Source organism: Urocitellus parryii, chromosome 7 (genome assembly GCF_045843805.1).
Source record: "Urocitellus parryii isolate mUroPar1 chromosome 7, mUroPar1.hap1, whole genome shotgun sequence".
NCBI classification, from domain to species: Eukaryota; Metazoa; Chordata; class Mammalia; order Rodentia; family Sciuridae; genus Urocitellus; species Urocitellus parryii.
Window position 1 is genome coordinate 8,632,733 of NC_135537.1, and position 17,332 is coordinate 8,650,064.

Sequence of the window (17,332 nt, forward strand, 5' to 3'; positions counted from 1 at the left end):
CACATCAGTTCATGAAGCACCAAACCTTCTCTGTCAAACTCCTGGTCAGGCAGGGCAGGCCCATGGGGCTCACAGGGTCCTTGAAGGTGGCCAGCAGATCCATGCGCTTTTTGAATGCTTAGTTGTTTTGTTTTGGCCTTTTTCTCTTTCTGACATCTCTTCCCTAGATAGTGGCTAATTTTCTCACTCTCTCTCCTCCTCTCCTTTTGATCAGTTTCTCTTCTACTTCAGTCTTCTTTAAATATCTCTCTTCTCTTCCATGCCCCTGAAGTCTTCCACACACCTCCACCTCGTCACCTAGGGCAGGCCACCTGCCAGAAAGGTGCGCTGCCTCCAGGCCAAATCCACCTGAGCACTCAGTAGGTGCTAAGTATGCTTCCAAGGGATCAACTATATGAGAGTGAATCATCATCGCCACAGCCCCACCAGACAGACACTGTTATTAGGCCCCTTTTCACAAAAAAGGAAAACAAGGCACAAAGCTCAGGATGCGGAGGGACCCAGGAACTAGCTCAAGATCACCCATCCATGGAGCGCAGCGCAGGGTTTGCAGATGCGCTGCAACCATGCGACATGGCAGCCCTCGGGTGGATGAAGGAATGGCAAGGCAGTTCTCCCTCACCTTCCACTACAAAAGGCTGGCCTCCTCCTGGAGAAAGGGAGCTGGAAGAATAACCTGACCCATAGGCACGCTTTGCCTCTTCCTCTTAACATTCCACCAGAAGTTGCAAAAGAGAGAGTCCCAACCAGTGAGGAATAAACAAGGCAGAAAAAACAGATTTTGGGAAATCCCTCTTAAATCTTGGGTATAGCATTTAGCCTCCAAGATCAGCTCTCTGCCATTCATCAAAATAAGTCTCCGTCGCCTCATTTCCCTATAAGAGGGAGGGCATAACTTCAAACCTAATCCCCAAACCCCAAAGCACACGCCCCAGGCTGCCTCGGTGCCGGCTCCTGCACTGGCTCCCACTACCCAACCTCCCCGGGCTCTGGACCGCGAGCGGCAGCCTCTGCATCAGGGAGGAAAATCCGCGGCAAGAGGAGAGAAGGGCGGGGGCCAGATCTCGGTACCAGCTCTGCGGCTCCGAAGCCGGGATGCGCCGGCCGGGGCTCCGGCCTCGAGTCCCCACGCCCTCACCGCGCTCCTCCCTCTTCCTTCTCTCTAAATCCCACCTCGAGTCCCGAGCCTTTAGAGGCAGTCGGCTGGCTGCCCGGTCGCCAGCAGGGGAATCGGCCCCTCTCGCCACCGTGCACCCGACTCGGGCTCTTCTGGGCACCGCCAAGTCCGCTCGGTGTGCGCCCATCGCCTCCTTCCCGGGGCTGACCCCAGGGCCCCTGGGCCGCCGCGGCGCTCTTCCCTAGCCTCTCCCGCTTTCGGCGGTGACCGGCCCCGGGGAGTCGCGAAGCTTTCCAGCACAGCCGCTCTTTGGGCGGTGATACCGTCCCCGCGCCGCCGCCGCCGCTACCGGCGCCTCCAGCGTCTCCCCGGCCGGGCCTCAGCCCAGCCCGCGGCAGTCCACGTGGCTCGGCCGAGCTATATTCGGCTCTCAGGAAGCCCCAGAGAGGGGAAAGCCGAGCCGAGTCCGGCGGGAGGGGCGCCGGGGAGCGCGGGGCGCGGAGGGCGGGCGCAGGGCGGAGGAAGGGGAGGGCCGCGCGCCGAGGAGGCGGTGGCCGGGCTCAGGCGCGCCCCGCTCGCGGCCCCGGCCGGCCACGGGAGGCGGCCCCTCGGTGGTCGCCCCGCCTCCCGCTCCCGTTACACCCCGGGGAAGGTGTTCCCGAGACCGCTCCCATCCTCACCCCGCCTCCCGCTTCCCCGGCTCTAGCCTCCGCCGGAGGAGCCCCACTATGCCAGACAGTTTCGACACTTTGCAAAGACAAAGAGCCCTAGACCGGAGGGAGGAGAAAGAAGAGGAGGAGAAGAAGGGGAGAAAGGAGGAGGAGGCTCTGTGAGCTGGGCAGGGGTGAGTATTCGGGACACCCGCGTCTTACATACTCTTCGGAACCCCTCCATGCCCAAAGCCGGGAAACTCTAGCCTGTCTTCAGCGGTGGTGAGTGTGCGCGCGAAGCCGAATGCTGCCCGGGGTGCGCGGGGGACTGCGTCCGCGCGAGTTGGGGTTCGGGCAGTTTCCTGTGTGTTCTCCTAGTGCAGGGGCGATAGTCCGGACCCAGGAACAGAAGGGGTAGGCAGGGGACTAGCAGGGTGTGACGGTGGAGGTGGGAATGAAGACCCCAGGCACTGGAAGAAAGATACCGGTAGGGAGACCCCTTCCCGGGCCGCAGCTACCACCTGGATCTTTGGGAGAGGAAGGTATGGGAGGAGGCTCGGGCTCTGGGGTCTCCAGAGCTTACTGGAGGAACCGCCCGGAGCTCAGCAGTCAGCCTACAGCCGTCTGGGGCAGCGGTCCTGTAGCGGCCCCAGTGACATTGCGCCCGGCACCGGTGGGATCTACCCGACCCGCGCCAGGGGTCAGAAGACCCGTAGGGGCAGCGGGTACCCTGTGCTCTAGAGTGAAGCCGGGGTCTCCGGCTGGGATACCGCGGGGGCGCGCAGAGGCCGCTAGTGATCTGGCCCAGAGGCGATGGGACAGTATCCGGATCCAGTCTCCCAATCCGTTGTGAGCAGGCGCAGACTCAGGTGGAGGCTATCAGCTCCCCGGACGACTCCAGCCTAGGCTGCCCCGGATCAGGGGAGAAGTTGGCGCCAGGGACCGGTCAGCTGGACGCGGCGTGGTGGGAGGTGAGGGATTCCGGTGGGCGGAGGGATCACAGTGGCAGTGGTGGTGTTGGTGGCAATTCGAAACTCTTGAGTCCTCCCCAGCCCCGTTAGGCGTCTCAGCTGCTAAGAAATAATGTGACAAAAGTTAGCAACTTGTCTGCGTCTCTAGCGTGTGTGACCTGCGCAAGCAGGGTCCGCCCCTTGTAGGAGTGCACTGGGATGGAGAAGGGTGACTCTGGGGCTTGGCGAGTTGCTGCGGGTACAGCTAGTTCGGAATTGGGACGGTGGCGCAACTTTCAGCGTGAGTGTTTGAGAGTGACCTTGCAGGAGTAAGCGCCGCCGAACTTGAGATAGGGGTTGAGGCTGCGCCCCAGTTTAGCACAGATAAACCCTCGCCTTGCCTTGTGGCCAGGTCTCCCAGCTGGGCTCTGTACGCTGGAGCTGAGTCTCTCCTCTCTCCAGTGCGAGGGTCCTAGCCGGCGCCTACCACGCACCCGGCGTGGTGGCACTCCGCGAGGGGGGCACGTGCGGGCCCAGAAACGCAAGAGTGTGTGGGGGCAGGGCCGGCCACTGCGTCTCGTGGGCCAGGCGAGTCCCGCAGAGGGAGACAGCCCTGACCCTGAGGGCAGGGACAAGCTTGCCGCGTCGCCGCATCAGACATTCGCGGGGTTATCACGTGTGATTCCGGGGACCTCTCGCCTTTCTCGGCTTATCGCCCTCGCGGGTCCCCACGCCCAGCGATCTGTGCCGAGATGGTTCCCCAGGGAGACAGCGAGCGCCCACCCCCGCTCTGCGGCTGAGTGGGGGCGGGGAAGGGGAGAGATGGGGAGAGCCTCGCCAGCCGGAAAACGGCGTGAGCAGGGAACGAGATTGCCCAGTCGCCGCCACCGCACCTGACACACAGTAGGTGCATACACTGTTCAGTGACAAGGCCGCTACGATAGGGGGAGCTGACAGGGGCCCGACACCTTCTCTCCTTCTCCTCCCCATTTCTACTACTAAATTCAAATTCACATATTTGGTCTAGCCCTTCGGCTTCTGAACACGTCTTCAGTCCCTACTGCGTGCCACATTCCACTCCTGGCACGTTCCTAGAAGCTGCGGGCGGTGCCCCCTGGTTTTCTTTTCAGGGTGCTGCGGGAGAGCGCGCACGGCTCGAAAACGCAAGGTGCACTGCCCCCTGCTGGCTACTGTGGAAACTGCCGCCTGGCTCCTCGGTGCGGAAGGGGCCTGGAGGCCTTAGGCAGAGTCACTCTCCGCACTTTCCTGTACCTCCCCTTCCTGCCCCAAGCCCCAGGACCAGGGTGATTTTCCGAAATCCCCTAATGGACTGAAATGACACACCAGAGTTCACCGTGCTGAACCTCCTGCCTCTGCCCAGGTCTGGGTGCCAGTGGGGTCTCTTCTTGACTCCTATCATCTGCCTCTGCCTCTCTGACTTTGAGGATGAGACTTCACCTCCCACAGTCTCAGTTTCCATATCTGTGACTTGAGTCCATTACTACTATCTCCAAACTGTGTCCGGCAAAATAGGTATTCCATATAAAATGTGAGTGTGTGGATAGGTGTGAACTGTGTACACATAAGTTCAATACCTATGTGTGATGCATGTGCCCCGACTTCAGGTCTGGGCAGCAGGAGATCCACCACACAGTTTTGGCTGAATAAAGAAAGGAAAGACTGGATAGAAGGCTCCTTCTCCTGCCTTTCTGAAATTGCACAACTGCTGACATTTGGTGTCCTGCATGTCACTGTTGGCGTGGTGTCAGCAAGCAAGGCCAGGACTGGACTGAGCAGGGGCTTCACCTCACCTTCCTAGGCTAGAGGCCACAGTAGCCTACTGTGCTCTTGGGGTGAAGGGGGAGTGTGGTTGGAAGTGATGGCAGAGGGTGGCATTCAGTGTGGATTCAGGTCTCTGCAGTGGCAGGCAGAGGCCGACTTCTGAGCAGGTCTGTGGCCGAGGATAGGTCTGTGATCCTGCATGCAGTATCAGGCTCCTGCCCCACCTCACTCCTAAAATCCGGGGACCATCACCAATATTGGGAGCACTTGGACCCCCCACCCCCAGGCATGGGGAGCAGGTCCATGTGTGGGCCTGGCAGGGAAGGGTATAGACTTCACACCAGGTGGCTCTGTCTCCCCTCCAAGCAGCCCCCAAGCCAGGACACAGACCCCCAGGGAGGAGCCTCTTGGGATGACTGGCTTTCTGACCTCCTGGTTAGTTTACCTTGAACTTTGCTAGGGTCATCCCTGATAAGAGGTTGCTGACTCAAAGGAATTATCTGTGGATAGATCTGTAGGATCTAAACTTTAACTCTTATCTCAACCTCTCCTGTACCACAGAGCAAGCAAGAAAGGCAAAATTTATGGGCCATTTGTCCTTATATAGTTGTCCCTTATCCTTAAGTATGTTCCATGACCCCAGTGGATGCCTGAAACCATCCATGAACAGGCACTCCTAGATGTACATAGCCGTGATAGACTTCATAAATTAGGCACAGGAAGGGATGAATAAGAACTAGTAACAACATAGACCATTTATAACCATATACTGTAATATAAGTTGTTAAAAAGTACGGATTGTTTACTTCTGGAATTTTCCATTGAATAGTTTTGGGCTCTAGTTGATTGCAAGGAACTGAAATCGAGGAACTGAAACCTGGGAAATAAAACCAAGCATTGGGGACTTCCGTGGAGTTTTGTGGTGAGTCCTAGACACATGTGTGCACAGCCTCCACAGGCCCAGGGAGAGCCAGCCTGGGCATGAAGAATTCTAGACTAAGGTTTATGCACAGTGACCTGAAGGGAAACTTCAGTGGCCCTGTGTGCAAACCTGGGAATCTGAGAGCCGTCTCAGGCTCTGCTTTGGTCACAGGAGCCAGATGTGGGCTCGTGAGAGTCTGCATTTGAGCCTCTCTGCTAGTGCTCGGTTGCTTTGCAGCCTGGCACCCAAGCTATTCTAGGCTCTGGATCTGTTTCATTCTGCAAAATGAGAGGCTCTGCAGTTCTGTTGACAGTCACCTTTGCTCCATTAAAGCTTTTCTTTGTGAAGACAGGCCCCACCTCATTTACTTTGGCTACAAATTCTTCCTCAAAACTGGCCTGGCATTGCAGCCCTGACTGGGGAGACTGGACCAGCCACTACCCTGTGCCAAGGGCATCCCTCCTCACACACACAGGTGGCTCTGGACCTTTGGGAGTCCGCACTTACTGGGCAAAGTCATTTTCTAGCAATTCTTAATATGAGATTTTGAAAGATGACCCAGAAGTTTCACACACCTAATGGCACTGAGTGATACCAATGGGGACTTCCAAGGGTTACATGTTACAAAAGGAACCAGGGGGACCTTGCCAGGCCTAGTTCATTCCTACCTATGAACTACAAATGACCTTAGACATCATTTTGTTCAACTGTTTTGCATTAAAGCAAAACATCACCAGGTCAGAGGGAACATCACCAGGATTGTTGGTGACAGAGCTAACAGGTTAACCCTTTGTGCCTCCTCGCTCCCAAACTCACACTTTTCCATGCATTTGAGCCACCCATTGGTTTCCTTGCTGGAAACCCACCTGTTCTGGAAGGCTGGGGCCGTACTGCTTTTGGCTTTGGTGATGGTGGTAGTTGGATGGTTTTGGATTTAGCTCAGCCTGTGTTTCTTGGGAGCTTATTTTGTTGCAAGGTGCTGAAAATACTGGGGTGGAAATACTTGTCGTCTTGCCTTCCCAGAGGCCCCAGTGACTTGAGGAGGTGCCTGGAGACCCGAAGAGTCATGCCTGGTTTGTTTGTGTTAAGAATTCAAATACGCATGTGCTGAGAGGGGGCTGCAAGGTTCCCTCTGCCTTGAGGGGTCCACAGAAGGATTCCTTGGGGAGTTGAAGCCCCGAGAACCTGGGGTTTCTTCTAGAGAGGAGTCAGTCTGTGGTATTTTCTTGAATGTATAAAAATAATAACTAAGGATTTTGTGCCCTGTGTGTGCAAGAAAATTAAAAATCGGATAACAGATTGCCAACAGGCCTTTCTGTGCCGTCTGAAGAGGTGAGGGGCCTGGGAGTTGGAAGGCTCTGGTGCTTTGGCCCCATGAGTCAGTTACTCAATTCACAGATGTGGAAACTGGTCTCTGGCTGGCTGGGGTGGGATGGACTTGTTACCAGGCCATATTCATGGCATAGAGCGGACCACTGTTACAGACCGTTTCGCTGTGGGACATCCTAGAGCTTGGCCTTAGAAAGATCGTGTGGGAAACAGTGGTGTATTTACTTTAAAAACTAAAGCCTAATGCTGTATTTTGAATACTTATTCTTATCATTTGTCTCGGATTTGAATAGCTAATTTGGGAGGATGAGGTTTAAGGGCAAGATGGGTAGTGGGTAGCAAAAGGGCCAGGTTTACAGGGTGTATTACTGCAGTCTGAGGTGGGCCAGGTCTCCGGGGCACAGAGTCCCACCCCAGGATGCAGGGCCTTAGAGGATGAAAGGAGGGGAGGCTGGGAGGGCTCCGATGCAGAGACCCCAGAGCTTCCTGCCTTCCAGCTGAATTAAGTCTGGGGTTCAGAGGAAGTGGTTGTGTGGGGCTTGGCATCAGCACAGAGCCCGTGCAGAATGTAGGAATGGACAGGTGTCAGAATGTTCTAGAAAGCTCATAGAAAAACACTGGCAATAGGAGGCTAGTTTTAAGGTCAAGTGGCTTGTTAATGACCTTCCTTGAAGGAGCAAGGCCGAAGGGCTGGTCGCAGCTGCATGCCGTTCTCATTTCTCTGGGTTGTGTGAAACTTTTAAAATGTCTTTTTCCCTGTGGCAGAACACAGAGTATTACTAATTAGCCAGAGCAGGGGCCTAAAAGCTGCCCCCAAGCGCTGTTACCAGGAAGGGGCGGGTGCTGGGCACCAGGAACCCAGGGCACCTGAGGTGCTGTCCTGGGTGGCTTGGCTGCTCAGCAGGGATGTAATTGGAGTCAACGTGAGGCTCTCTGTCTGTTGTGGGTACCCTGGACATAGGGGGGCTCCTGGTCAGGGAAATCCCTATACTCCTGTGTCCTGGGTCCTGGGCCTGGCCCAGCCCACCTGCTCCTGGCTGGGGACTTGGACACTTCACTTACTGTTTTGGGCCCTCGGCTTCCTAAGTAGGGGACAGCAGGGTAAGTGCCCACTATGCTTCTGCACGGGGAGCAGGCAGGAGCCCTCAGGGTGAGGCGCCTGACCAGGCCTTACTAAGAATAACTTTAGTGGCATCTACTTTGTACTGTTGGCTTGTGCCCAGGGCCGTCAGGGGTTTTAAACCCTGACGAGTGAGTGTGGGTTGCAGCAGGAGAGAGACCTCTGCCCACCACCCCGTCAAGCTGGCAGAGGACGAGGCAGGAAGACAGTTCTACCAGCTCACGTGCTCGGGCCACTCTGCACAGGAGCGAGAGAGGTTGAGGCAGGGTGGAGCCCTGTCAGGAGCTGGCCTGGAGGGTGGCGGAGAGAGCAGGCACACTCCTGTCATCTCATTGGATTCTGCAACAGCCCCGGGCAGGGCCAACTGAGAATCCCAGGAACTGAAGGTTAAGTCCCACAACTGGTGGAAACCCGGGGTTTAACCCACCGTGTTTGAATGTAAATTAAATGCATCGAATGTGTGATATTATTAAGACCTTTTATGGTTTAGTTGTATCAAAATATCCGAGGCTGGGAAATTTGTAGAGAAAAGAGATTTTTGTTTTTTTTTTTGTTTTTTGTTTGTTTGTTTGTTTTTTAAGCTTTAAAGTTTGGGAGGCTGGAAGTCCAAAGAGCCCAGCATAAGCTCTGGTGAGGGCCCCCTGACTGATTTACCTTGTGGCCGGTGGCCTCATGACTAGACCCCTGTGTGAGAGGGAAAGAGCACATGGAGACTCCAGAGCCAGACGGTGGGGAGGGGTCAGTCTCAGGAACGCCCCTTAGGCCCCACTTCTGGAAGGTCCCACCACTTCTTAGCGTCACCCCACTGGGGACCAAGCTTCCAACACAGAACCTTTGGGGGATCCTTTAAACCACCCTCCAACCAAAGCAGGCCCTGATGTCACTATCGCCATCTTGAAGCCAGGCAGATGGCTTCAGGTTTTCAGGTTTGGGGTTTGCTGGGGTGTCAGTGCGTGGCTTATCCCCACAGTGAACGGATCACCTGCCTTCTCTGTGCCTTGGTGTCCTCTTTGGTCATGAGGAGTATTGTACAGTTGTCATGGAAATTGGACAAGTGTATTCATCAGGGAATTTCCCGTGGATCCTCTGGCTTCAGGAGTACTCCACATTCTTATTCCTGAGCTGGGTGGCGTGGGGTGGGCTGTGCTCCTGGCCCTTTGGGCTGTTCACATTCAAGTGCTATCACTGGACGATTTGTCTGGCAGAAGTTTCTCTCTTCTGGTTAGTCCGGGAATGTTTGGAACAGTGATTCTGATTATCTCTGTGTGGGCATATTTTCTCCTCTAAGACTCATAGAAGATATCTAGCCAGGTAGACCTTTGAGAGAATATTAGAGTTAAAATTCAGAACAGCTGAGAACAAAAGAACATTAGTTCCCAATTGTTTGGCAGAATTGAAAAGAGCGTTACAAATGGCTTTGGGAAAGTTCACATTTTGTTCTGCAAATACTTTCTGGGAATGTCACTAGGTACAGTTAAAAAAAAAAAATCCACACCCAAACAGATAGCATTCAAATAAATTTTGCTGCTTTACAAACAGAACAAACAGAATCCTTTTGAATCCACAGTGAACTCATAGACCAGAGTGGCTAAAAATTCCCTTCCTGCATATTTACTTAGCAGAGAACTCTGGAGAAAAACCCAACCACAGCAAACCTAGCTACTTCTCTGAGAAGATGGAATACTCCAGAATATTGTTTTGTGGCCCCCAAAGCCTGAAAAAATTGCCAATGAAAGAGGAAAATCCATCTGATTGAGCATTTTGCCTTTTCAGAAGTGAAAGGGTTCAACGGAAAGAAAAGAAACCAAACACACACACAACCCTTTGCTTAGATCCTTAGAAGACGAGAGCAGGGCCCAAGATAAATCTCCTGAACTGTCCGGCCGAGTCATGAAGGACTCCACTGCCCTCCTCCCTTCAGTGCCCTGTAGCCTGCCACAGGACAGAGGTCCCCGCGGCCAGAGCTAAGACACGTTGGAAGCAACAGACAGCACAGTGCTCTGCACGTCTGAGCCGGCCCCTCGCTGGGCCTTGCTCAGCTCTTCTGAGCGCTAGCCTGGAAGGAGGGTCCCGCCACTGTCCGGATTAAGACCTGGGCTCCAAATGAATCTGTTTTGTTTAGTAAAGTAGCAAAATGTATGGGGATGCTACCTGTTTGAGCTTGGATTTTAGCAAGGTCACACAGGCCTCGCTATTGGACCACTCTGGGGGAGGGAATGAGGCACATTTTGGACAGCCCGTGGCCACGTGGCACACCTGAAGTTACGCCACTCAGCCCTCCGCCCCCCTCCCTCCTGCGCAGGTGCAGGGAAGCTCTGCTGGAGGACCTGCCCAGTACCAGGCCAGCGGCCAGGAAAGGGCAAGTGTGGCCTCCAGCCCCAGAAGCACCCTGCTTTACCCCAGTACCCCATGTCTGCCCCGTTGCTCACCCCACGCTCCCCTCATTGCTTAGCGGGACCTGAGAACAGTAGCACAAAAACACAACCAAGCCCAGCTCCTGGGATCCCAACTTTGTCATCGCAGTGACACAGCAGCCAGATGCGCACACACTGCCATTCACAGTCCATGTCACCATGTTCCGGATGAGCCGGAACCAGCAGCAGGCTTGGCAAGGGACCAGCTCAGCCTTAGCGAGTCAGAGCCCAGGCACGGCAGGGTAGGCCGGAGAGGCTAGTCCCAGGGCCCTGCTGGTGAGCAGGCCATCAGAGTGGGCCGGGAGGTCAGGGAGGAGCTCGGGCATTTGGTTAGGCAGCTCGCCCTGCCTCTGTGTACGCGTCCTACATGTCAATCAGTCGTTTCTCACAAGAGAAGGGTCAGCAGCTGGGTGGGACCAAAGCCAAAGAACAGAGGCCGGGGAGGCTCGGGAGGAGGAGAGGGAGAGGAGGGGAAACCCGCCTGCCCACAGGGAAGGCCTACTGTTGGAGGTTAAGTTCATGAGCCAAAGGAGCAAAGAGGTTGTTCTGGGCAATCGCTGAGCAAAGTTTCACAGAAAGCCATCAGAGGCCTAGGAGTTCACCTGCCCAGGGGGCTGGATGGGTTGTTGGGCTCCTGTCCATCTGCTCGGGGCTGGCAGCAGCTCCACACCCTGGCAGGTCAGGTGGCCGGCTCCCCTGGCCAGGGCTTCTCGTCCCTCTGACCTAGTGCCCTTTCTCTTACAACAGCTCTCTAAGACCTGTGTTGGGGCTTTTTCCTGATCCTATTTACAGATGTGGAAACCGAGGCTTGGAGAGCGTGAGTCACAAAATTCAGGTCACGTAGCTAGAAAGTGGCAGAACCAGAAAGGCCCTCCATGAATGTCCAGAGCCCAGGCCGCCAGCTCCCGCTGTGGAATTCATAGGGCCTCCCACGGGTGCCCCTCACGGCGGGCAGGACAGCTTCTCTAGGAGGCACCAGCCCAGCCCCCGAAGCACGCCAGGCCCACCCATGTCCTCCAGTGGCCACGGACCCAGTCGTGGGCTGCCTTTTGGGAAGGAGATCCTGGTGGTTCTGCAGTTGCCCACTCCCCAGTCATAGACCACAGCCTCACGCTCCAAAGCCGGGGCCTCCAGTGGGTCTGCTCCTGCTCTCCTCTCGGGTGGCTCTGAGGGTGCACCTGGCCTGTGAGGGTCTCGCCGGACGGTGAGATCTCTAGTGGACCCCACATTGCTGATCTCCAGTGGACCACACATTGCTGATCTCTAGTGGACCCCACATTGCTGATCTCTAGTGGACCACACATTGCTGATCTCCAGTGGACCCCACATTGCTGATCTCCAGTGGATCCCACATTGCTGATCTCCAGTGGACCCCACATTGCTGATCTCCAGTGGATCCCACATTGCTGATCTCCAGTGGATCCCACATTGCTGATCTCCAGTGGACCCCACATTGCTGATCTCTAGTGGATCCCACATTGCTGATCTCTGTTGAACCCCACATTGCTGATCTCTAGTGGATCCCACATTGTTGATCTTCAGTGGATCCCACATTGCTGATCTCCATGGATCCCACATTGCTGATCACAGATGCTGCTCATGATGTTGCCCTGGTTTCTGGGGATTGAGGAAGGCAGGGACACGGTGAGCCCTGGGGCTGGAGACCTGGATGGAGCACCAAGGCCATAGTGAGTTTGCCGTCGGGCCTGTGAACTCACCCTGCTCTCTAGATCGGCGCCTCCTGGGCGCACCCTGTGTTTTGTAAGCTGAATTGTAAAAGTCACTGCTGCAACTTTAGAAATTCCTTTTTAATATCTTCACAATGGAGAGGACGGTGGGTGGTGGTTGTTCCTGTTCCCGGAACGGAAGGCGGAAGGCGCTGTTAATCCCACCACCTGGCAGAGGGTCTCGGGGAATAGTGTCACTGCCGCAGACAAGAATGTCTTTTGGGGGTGAATGGGTGTTCCTGCGGCCTAATCTCAAATTCTCAAGCTCAGTCTGTGGTAGAAAAGGAAATTAAAAGGAGGGGGAGATCTGGCCGGCGGACGGCGTCCTCCCTCCCCGCTCCTGGTGGGGACTGGAGATGGAAAACGACCCTTCCTGGTGGCCCAAGAGCTGGCCCCAGGCTCTCGCCAGCTGCTGGGTCTGCTGTGACGCCAACGGCTGAGCCCAGCAGGCAGGAGCGGAACCCAGCGTTCTGCAGGAAGCCATCCCTCAGATACCCAGCCAGGAGGAAGCTCAGGCTGGCACAGAGCCCTGTTCACGCTCAGGACACCCTGCACCGTCGGGACCTGTGCCTGCCGTGGAGGACGGGAGCCTCCCTCCTTTCCCAGAGCTGAGGGAGCAAACCTGTGTTGATGGGGTGGGTTGGACTTGCGGGAGTCGATTCAATGATAAGTTATAGGTGATGCACGTTTAGATAACATGAAACAAGTAAGATCTGAGTGCTTGCAAAGAGCCTTAGCAGTGCCCTTGTTTGACCTTGTACTCCAAGACTTCAATGGCCATCTACTGAGTCAGTGATTCTTTTATTAAAAGCCCTGGCTCTGCCACTTCCTAGCTGTGTGACCTTGAGTAAATTGCTTACTCTCTCTGTGCGTCCAGTTCCTTGTCACTTATAAAATAGGGATCATAGTAGTATGGAGCTCCCAAGAGATATTAAATGAGCATCAAATGAGTTAATGTTTGGGACCATTTGCTAATTACTTGCTGTGAGTAACCCCCCTGTCATCCACCCTCACCATTCTCATTTAGAACCCTCTTGCCCAGGCTCCTGGGGCAGTTTTTCTGCATGAGACTCCACGTGGTTACACCACACCTGCTTGCACACACCTGGTGATGGGGTGCTCTCTGCCCCATGCCACGTGGTGGCCCTTGGACCCCTGGCGTAGAAAGCTCTTCCTGGCAGTGAGCTGTCTCCAGGGCCACCTGAATTTAAGGCAGGGAACGTCATCTGGGAGTGTGCAGCTTACAGGACTGCAGGGCAGCGGCACGTGAGCGGGACCTCAGGACCCTTCCTTACACTGGGAAGATGGCCCAGCCCAGGCCACACTGGGCCGTTGCTGGACCCTCCGCAGGGCTGGCGTCTGTACCAGGCTGCCCAGCTGGTCTCTGCCTCATCTCCCTGGCCTCCCTGCACCCAGGGCTGAAGCAGCAGCCCTGCCCACGCTGCCAGGTCTCCTCCAGGTCCCAGTGCCCGGGAAGACCCCACCCGTGAACACCAGCAGCTCCAGCTCCCCCGGCCCCTCTGAGCACGGCTGTGCGGCCTGTGCCCTTTGGTGTCTGTCCTCTTTCCTGCCTGCCAGGGTCTGCCAGGCACCGCGCCTTCTGCACTCGTTCTCCTCCTCGACAGGGCCTTGGTGTCATGAGTGTCCTGTCAGTTGGCCACCTCCCCAGAGTGGCCATTGCCCAAAGCTCCCCAGGTGGGGGTGGTCAGGGGGGTCACCACTCTCCCTCCTCCCCTCCCTGGTTCCCTCTGACACACTTAGGTCCCAGGTCGTGAAGGGTCGGGGACCCAGTGTAGCTGGTCGCACTGGTTGCACTATTGGCCCCCGCCCCCCTTCCTCCCTCCACCCTTATCTGTGTCCCTGGGAAGCAGATAAGAGGCCCAAAGAACAAACGCCTCCCCCCCACACTGAACTGCATTTCAGAGGGTTATAAATAGGACAGCTAGTGGTGGCAGGCTGGGTCACCTTCGCCAGGGACAGATTGTGATGTCAGCCCTGTCCTTTGGCCCGAGGTTTCCAGGGTCAGTAGAGTTCTTTCCTGCTTCACGCCTCTCTTCTCCTCCCTTCCTTCCTTCCTTCCTTCCTCCCCTCTTTCCCCTCTTTCCCCTCTTTCCCCTCTTTCCCCTCTTTCCCCTCTTTCCCCTCTTTCCCCTCTTTCCCCTCTTTCCCCTCTTTCCCCTCTTTCCCCTCTCCGTGAAATTATGTTCCAAAGCACATCATTCTGCCTCCTTCAGTGAGGCACAACTTGCCCAGAAAACAAATGCCCATACTCGACTGTCCCTCTCCCAGCTGACGAAGGACAGTCCTGGGCCTGGCTCTCGAGTCCCCTGCAGGCCTCTTCAGCTCACCCTGAAGAACAGGGTGACAGCCAGCCAGGGACTTCTGGCCAAGGAGAGGACAGGCTCCTGCTCAGGCCACCATTTCTTAGCAGTGGGATTTGGGGCAAGTGACGTCTGCACTGGGATAATGTCACCCTTCTTTTCAGGGGGAGGTGACATCATGGGCAGAGTGGGGACAGCCCCAGAGAAAAGGCAGACTGCAGACTGGGACTAGGAAGAATGGGGACACCTGCTGACAGCTGCAGTCGGGTAGAGAGGGCCTGAGAACAGGGGGCCCCTGGCCGTGCTCTTGCTCTAACGAGGAGCAGCCAGGTCTTTTCTTCATGCAGAGTGAGTTCTTGGAACCCCATGGCTTAGGACGGCCAGTGTGGCCACCGTTAGTGGATGGGCCCGAGGGCTGACTGTCCCTCCAGGAGTCCAGGTGAAAGTTGCAGTGAGTCACGTCTGGGAGTCTGGGACATTTGCTCCAGAGTGAGACTCGGTGACTTCATCTCTCCTGGGTGTGAGGACGAATTGGTATTTTGGTGCTGGGAATCTCAAAATGGAAGGCAACTTGGGGATCCCCAGCCCGGTGACCTAGAGAACTGGGCGCATGGTTGACATCAGGGCGCAGGACGACAGGGAGGGGAGGGCCGTCCCTCCAGTCCAGAGCTGGGAGATGGAAAGGAGGCCAGACAGACCTCTCCAGCCAGACTGACCGCAGCAGGTGGCAAAGCCTGGGCGGCTCCATGTCTGCAGGAAGCATTCTGCTTCCCTCAGGCCTCAAGCTGCACTGGGATCCCCTGCTTTCCAATGACGGTCCCTCCCAGACAGATACCCGAGCAATCAGGTGGGGCCAGCACTTGGGAGAATCTAGGTGTTACCCGAAGTTTCTCAAACCTGAATTGTGGCCAAGTAGCAGGCCTGGGGGAAAGAGAGAGAGCAGCAGGAGATCTCCTTGCTGGCCACACTGAGCTGGTCACCAGCAGGGCAGTGGGCAGCCACTTCAGGAAGCCCCTTTTCTTTGATTCATCTCGTAGGCAGAGGCCCCTCTGCCTGCCTCTGCCTCCACCTCCCTGTCAGGTAGCCAGGGAGGATGGGGGGCCTCAGCTGTGTATGAACTTGGCTCAGATGGTCCTGTTCTGCGGGAGTAGCTTGGCGCAGGCACGTGCATCCGGGCTTTGCTGCCCCAGCCGCCTGCTGACCTCAGGAAGGGCATTTTAGATGCTGAAATAAGATGTCTGCAGTGCACCTCACTCTCATTGGTTATGAAATTAAATTTTGGAAAGGCGCCTGGCACCCAGCAGGAGCTCATCCATGAGCGGTCCTGGTCCTCAAAGGCCACGGTCCTCTCGCTCCACCTTCCTCGGGATCAGAAGCAGCTGCACAGTTCTGGGGGACAGCCAATTGGGCAGGCCTGCCGCTGCCGGGGCTCGAGGGGTGGGAGCTGCAGAAGGAATAAGGCACCTCCCTGCGCTCCTCCCCTGTCTCTTGCTCCTGGCCCCTACCACCATGCTGCCCAGATCCTTCTGGACCCTCCTTGTGGATCCCTTAGATGTTCCCTGCAGAGGCCAGCTCTGACCTTCACAGACTTTGATCTGGGTACCGTGGTGGTCAGGGACTTCTATCCTCCCCATCAACAGAGGGAGACCATGGTTCTGTGTGAGTTGCTGACTTGCCAGTGACCCAGCGGCCAGCCACCTGCAGAGGCATTATCATGTCTGTCCCCTGTGAGTGGCAGGCAAGGTGAAGCACCCTCTGTCTTCTCCATGACCATCATCACAACCATTTCTGCTTTACAGACAGAAAGCAGGCTTTGAGCGAGTCAAGGCTATGAAGAGGTGACTGCCTGGCCTAGCGTCTGGACATGGGGTGGCATCCTAGGTGGCATCCGCGAGGGGACAGGCTGCTTCGGTTTTGTTCCTGCCTGGATGCTGCCCAGCTGTGCACCTGCTCACAGCTGGGCACTGCTGAGAGGCACTGACAGCTAAGGGGAGGGTTCCTTGTATCAAACAGAGGTCGTGAAGAGAGGGACGTGGGGAGTGGACAGAGGTGCCTCGGGGACACGTGACGGTGGAGGTTTCTGCCTGTGGACCCTGGGGGCTTGTGTCGAGACAGCCTGGCTTAGCCTCACCTCAGCCATTTCTGTGCAGCCATGGAACACTATGGAGCCCCAGTTTCCACATCTATGAAATGGGGCCAAGACTTGCTGCCTCAGTGGGCGTCTGTGAGAGGCTCAGCATGGCGTCAGCTGCCCTGTCCGTCAACCCAGGGTGGCTGTGGTCAGTTGTACGCCTCCCAGCAATGCCGCCAGGCCTCAGCATTTGACCTTCAGATCCAGAAATCCACTTCACTGTGAGGAAGGCTTTCAGGGAGGGAGACTCCAGGCGGGAGAGCAGCTTTCCCAGCCGGCCACGCACACAGGCTTCCTGTTTGGAGTTCTGTCTTTCCGGTTCAGAACAGCTGCAGCCTTTGCAGCCCCTGGGCCTCCAGGGAAGGGGGGCAGCTGCATCCAGGGGAGGGCCCTGGGTTCCACTCCACTCTTTGCTCAGCTTCGCCATGCCCTAGGTATCAGCCCTGTCCCCGGGTCCCATGTCCCCCACAGAGCCTGGCCAGCAGCCCTACGGTGGAGGGCACTCACACAGGCTCTCCTGGCCGGCCCTGCCCCTTGCTTAGTGTCTGCCCGCCCTGGATACTCCCACTCCTGCGTCAGCTTCCCTGCAAACTGACCCGGCCAGACAGCTCTGTGTTGATCTCATTCTTCATCAGCATCATGCTCTGGGCTGGACGGGGCTTCTGATTGGGAAACCACCCGTGTGTGTGTGCGTGCGCGGTACTCCACAGGGACCGTGCGTGGCTCCTTGCATCTGAGCCTGTGTCCCCCTCCCACATGGTGGGCTCCTTGAGGGTAGAGCCCAGCCATGTACTGTGGTCCCCATTGGGGCAGAGCACACAGCTTGGCACAGCCTGGGCCAGGGCTCGGAGACAGATGCCACCTGCAGT

The 17,332-nt window shown here is 56.4% G+C and overlaps 1 protein-coding gene across 4 annotated transcripts in view; it reads left to right on the forward strand.

Moving 5' to 3' along the window:
* Window positions 1–1,682: 1,682 nt before the first annotated feature.
* The window catches only part of St3gal1 (ST3 beta-galactoside alpha-2,3-sialyltransferase 1), a 74,341-nt gene continuing 58,691 nt past the window's right edge, over window positions 1,683–17,332 (forward strand). The window contains exon 1 of one of the 4 annotated variants that reach the window (XM_026407109.2): window positions 1,683–1,961. The gene's annotated coding sequence lies outside the window, so the exon portion shown is untranslated. The other 3 variants (XM_026407119.2, XM_026407112.2, XM_077800482.1) reach the window with 3 other exon arrangements.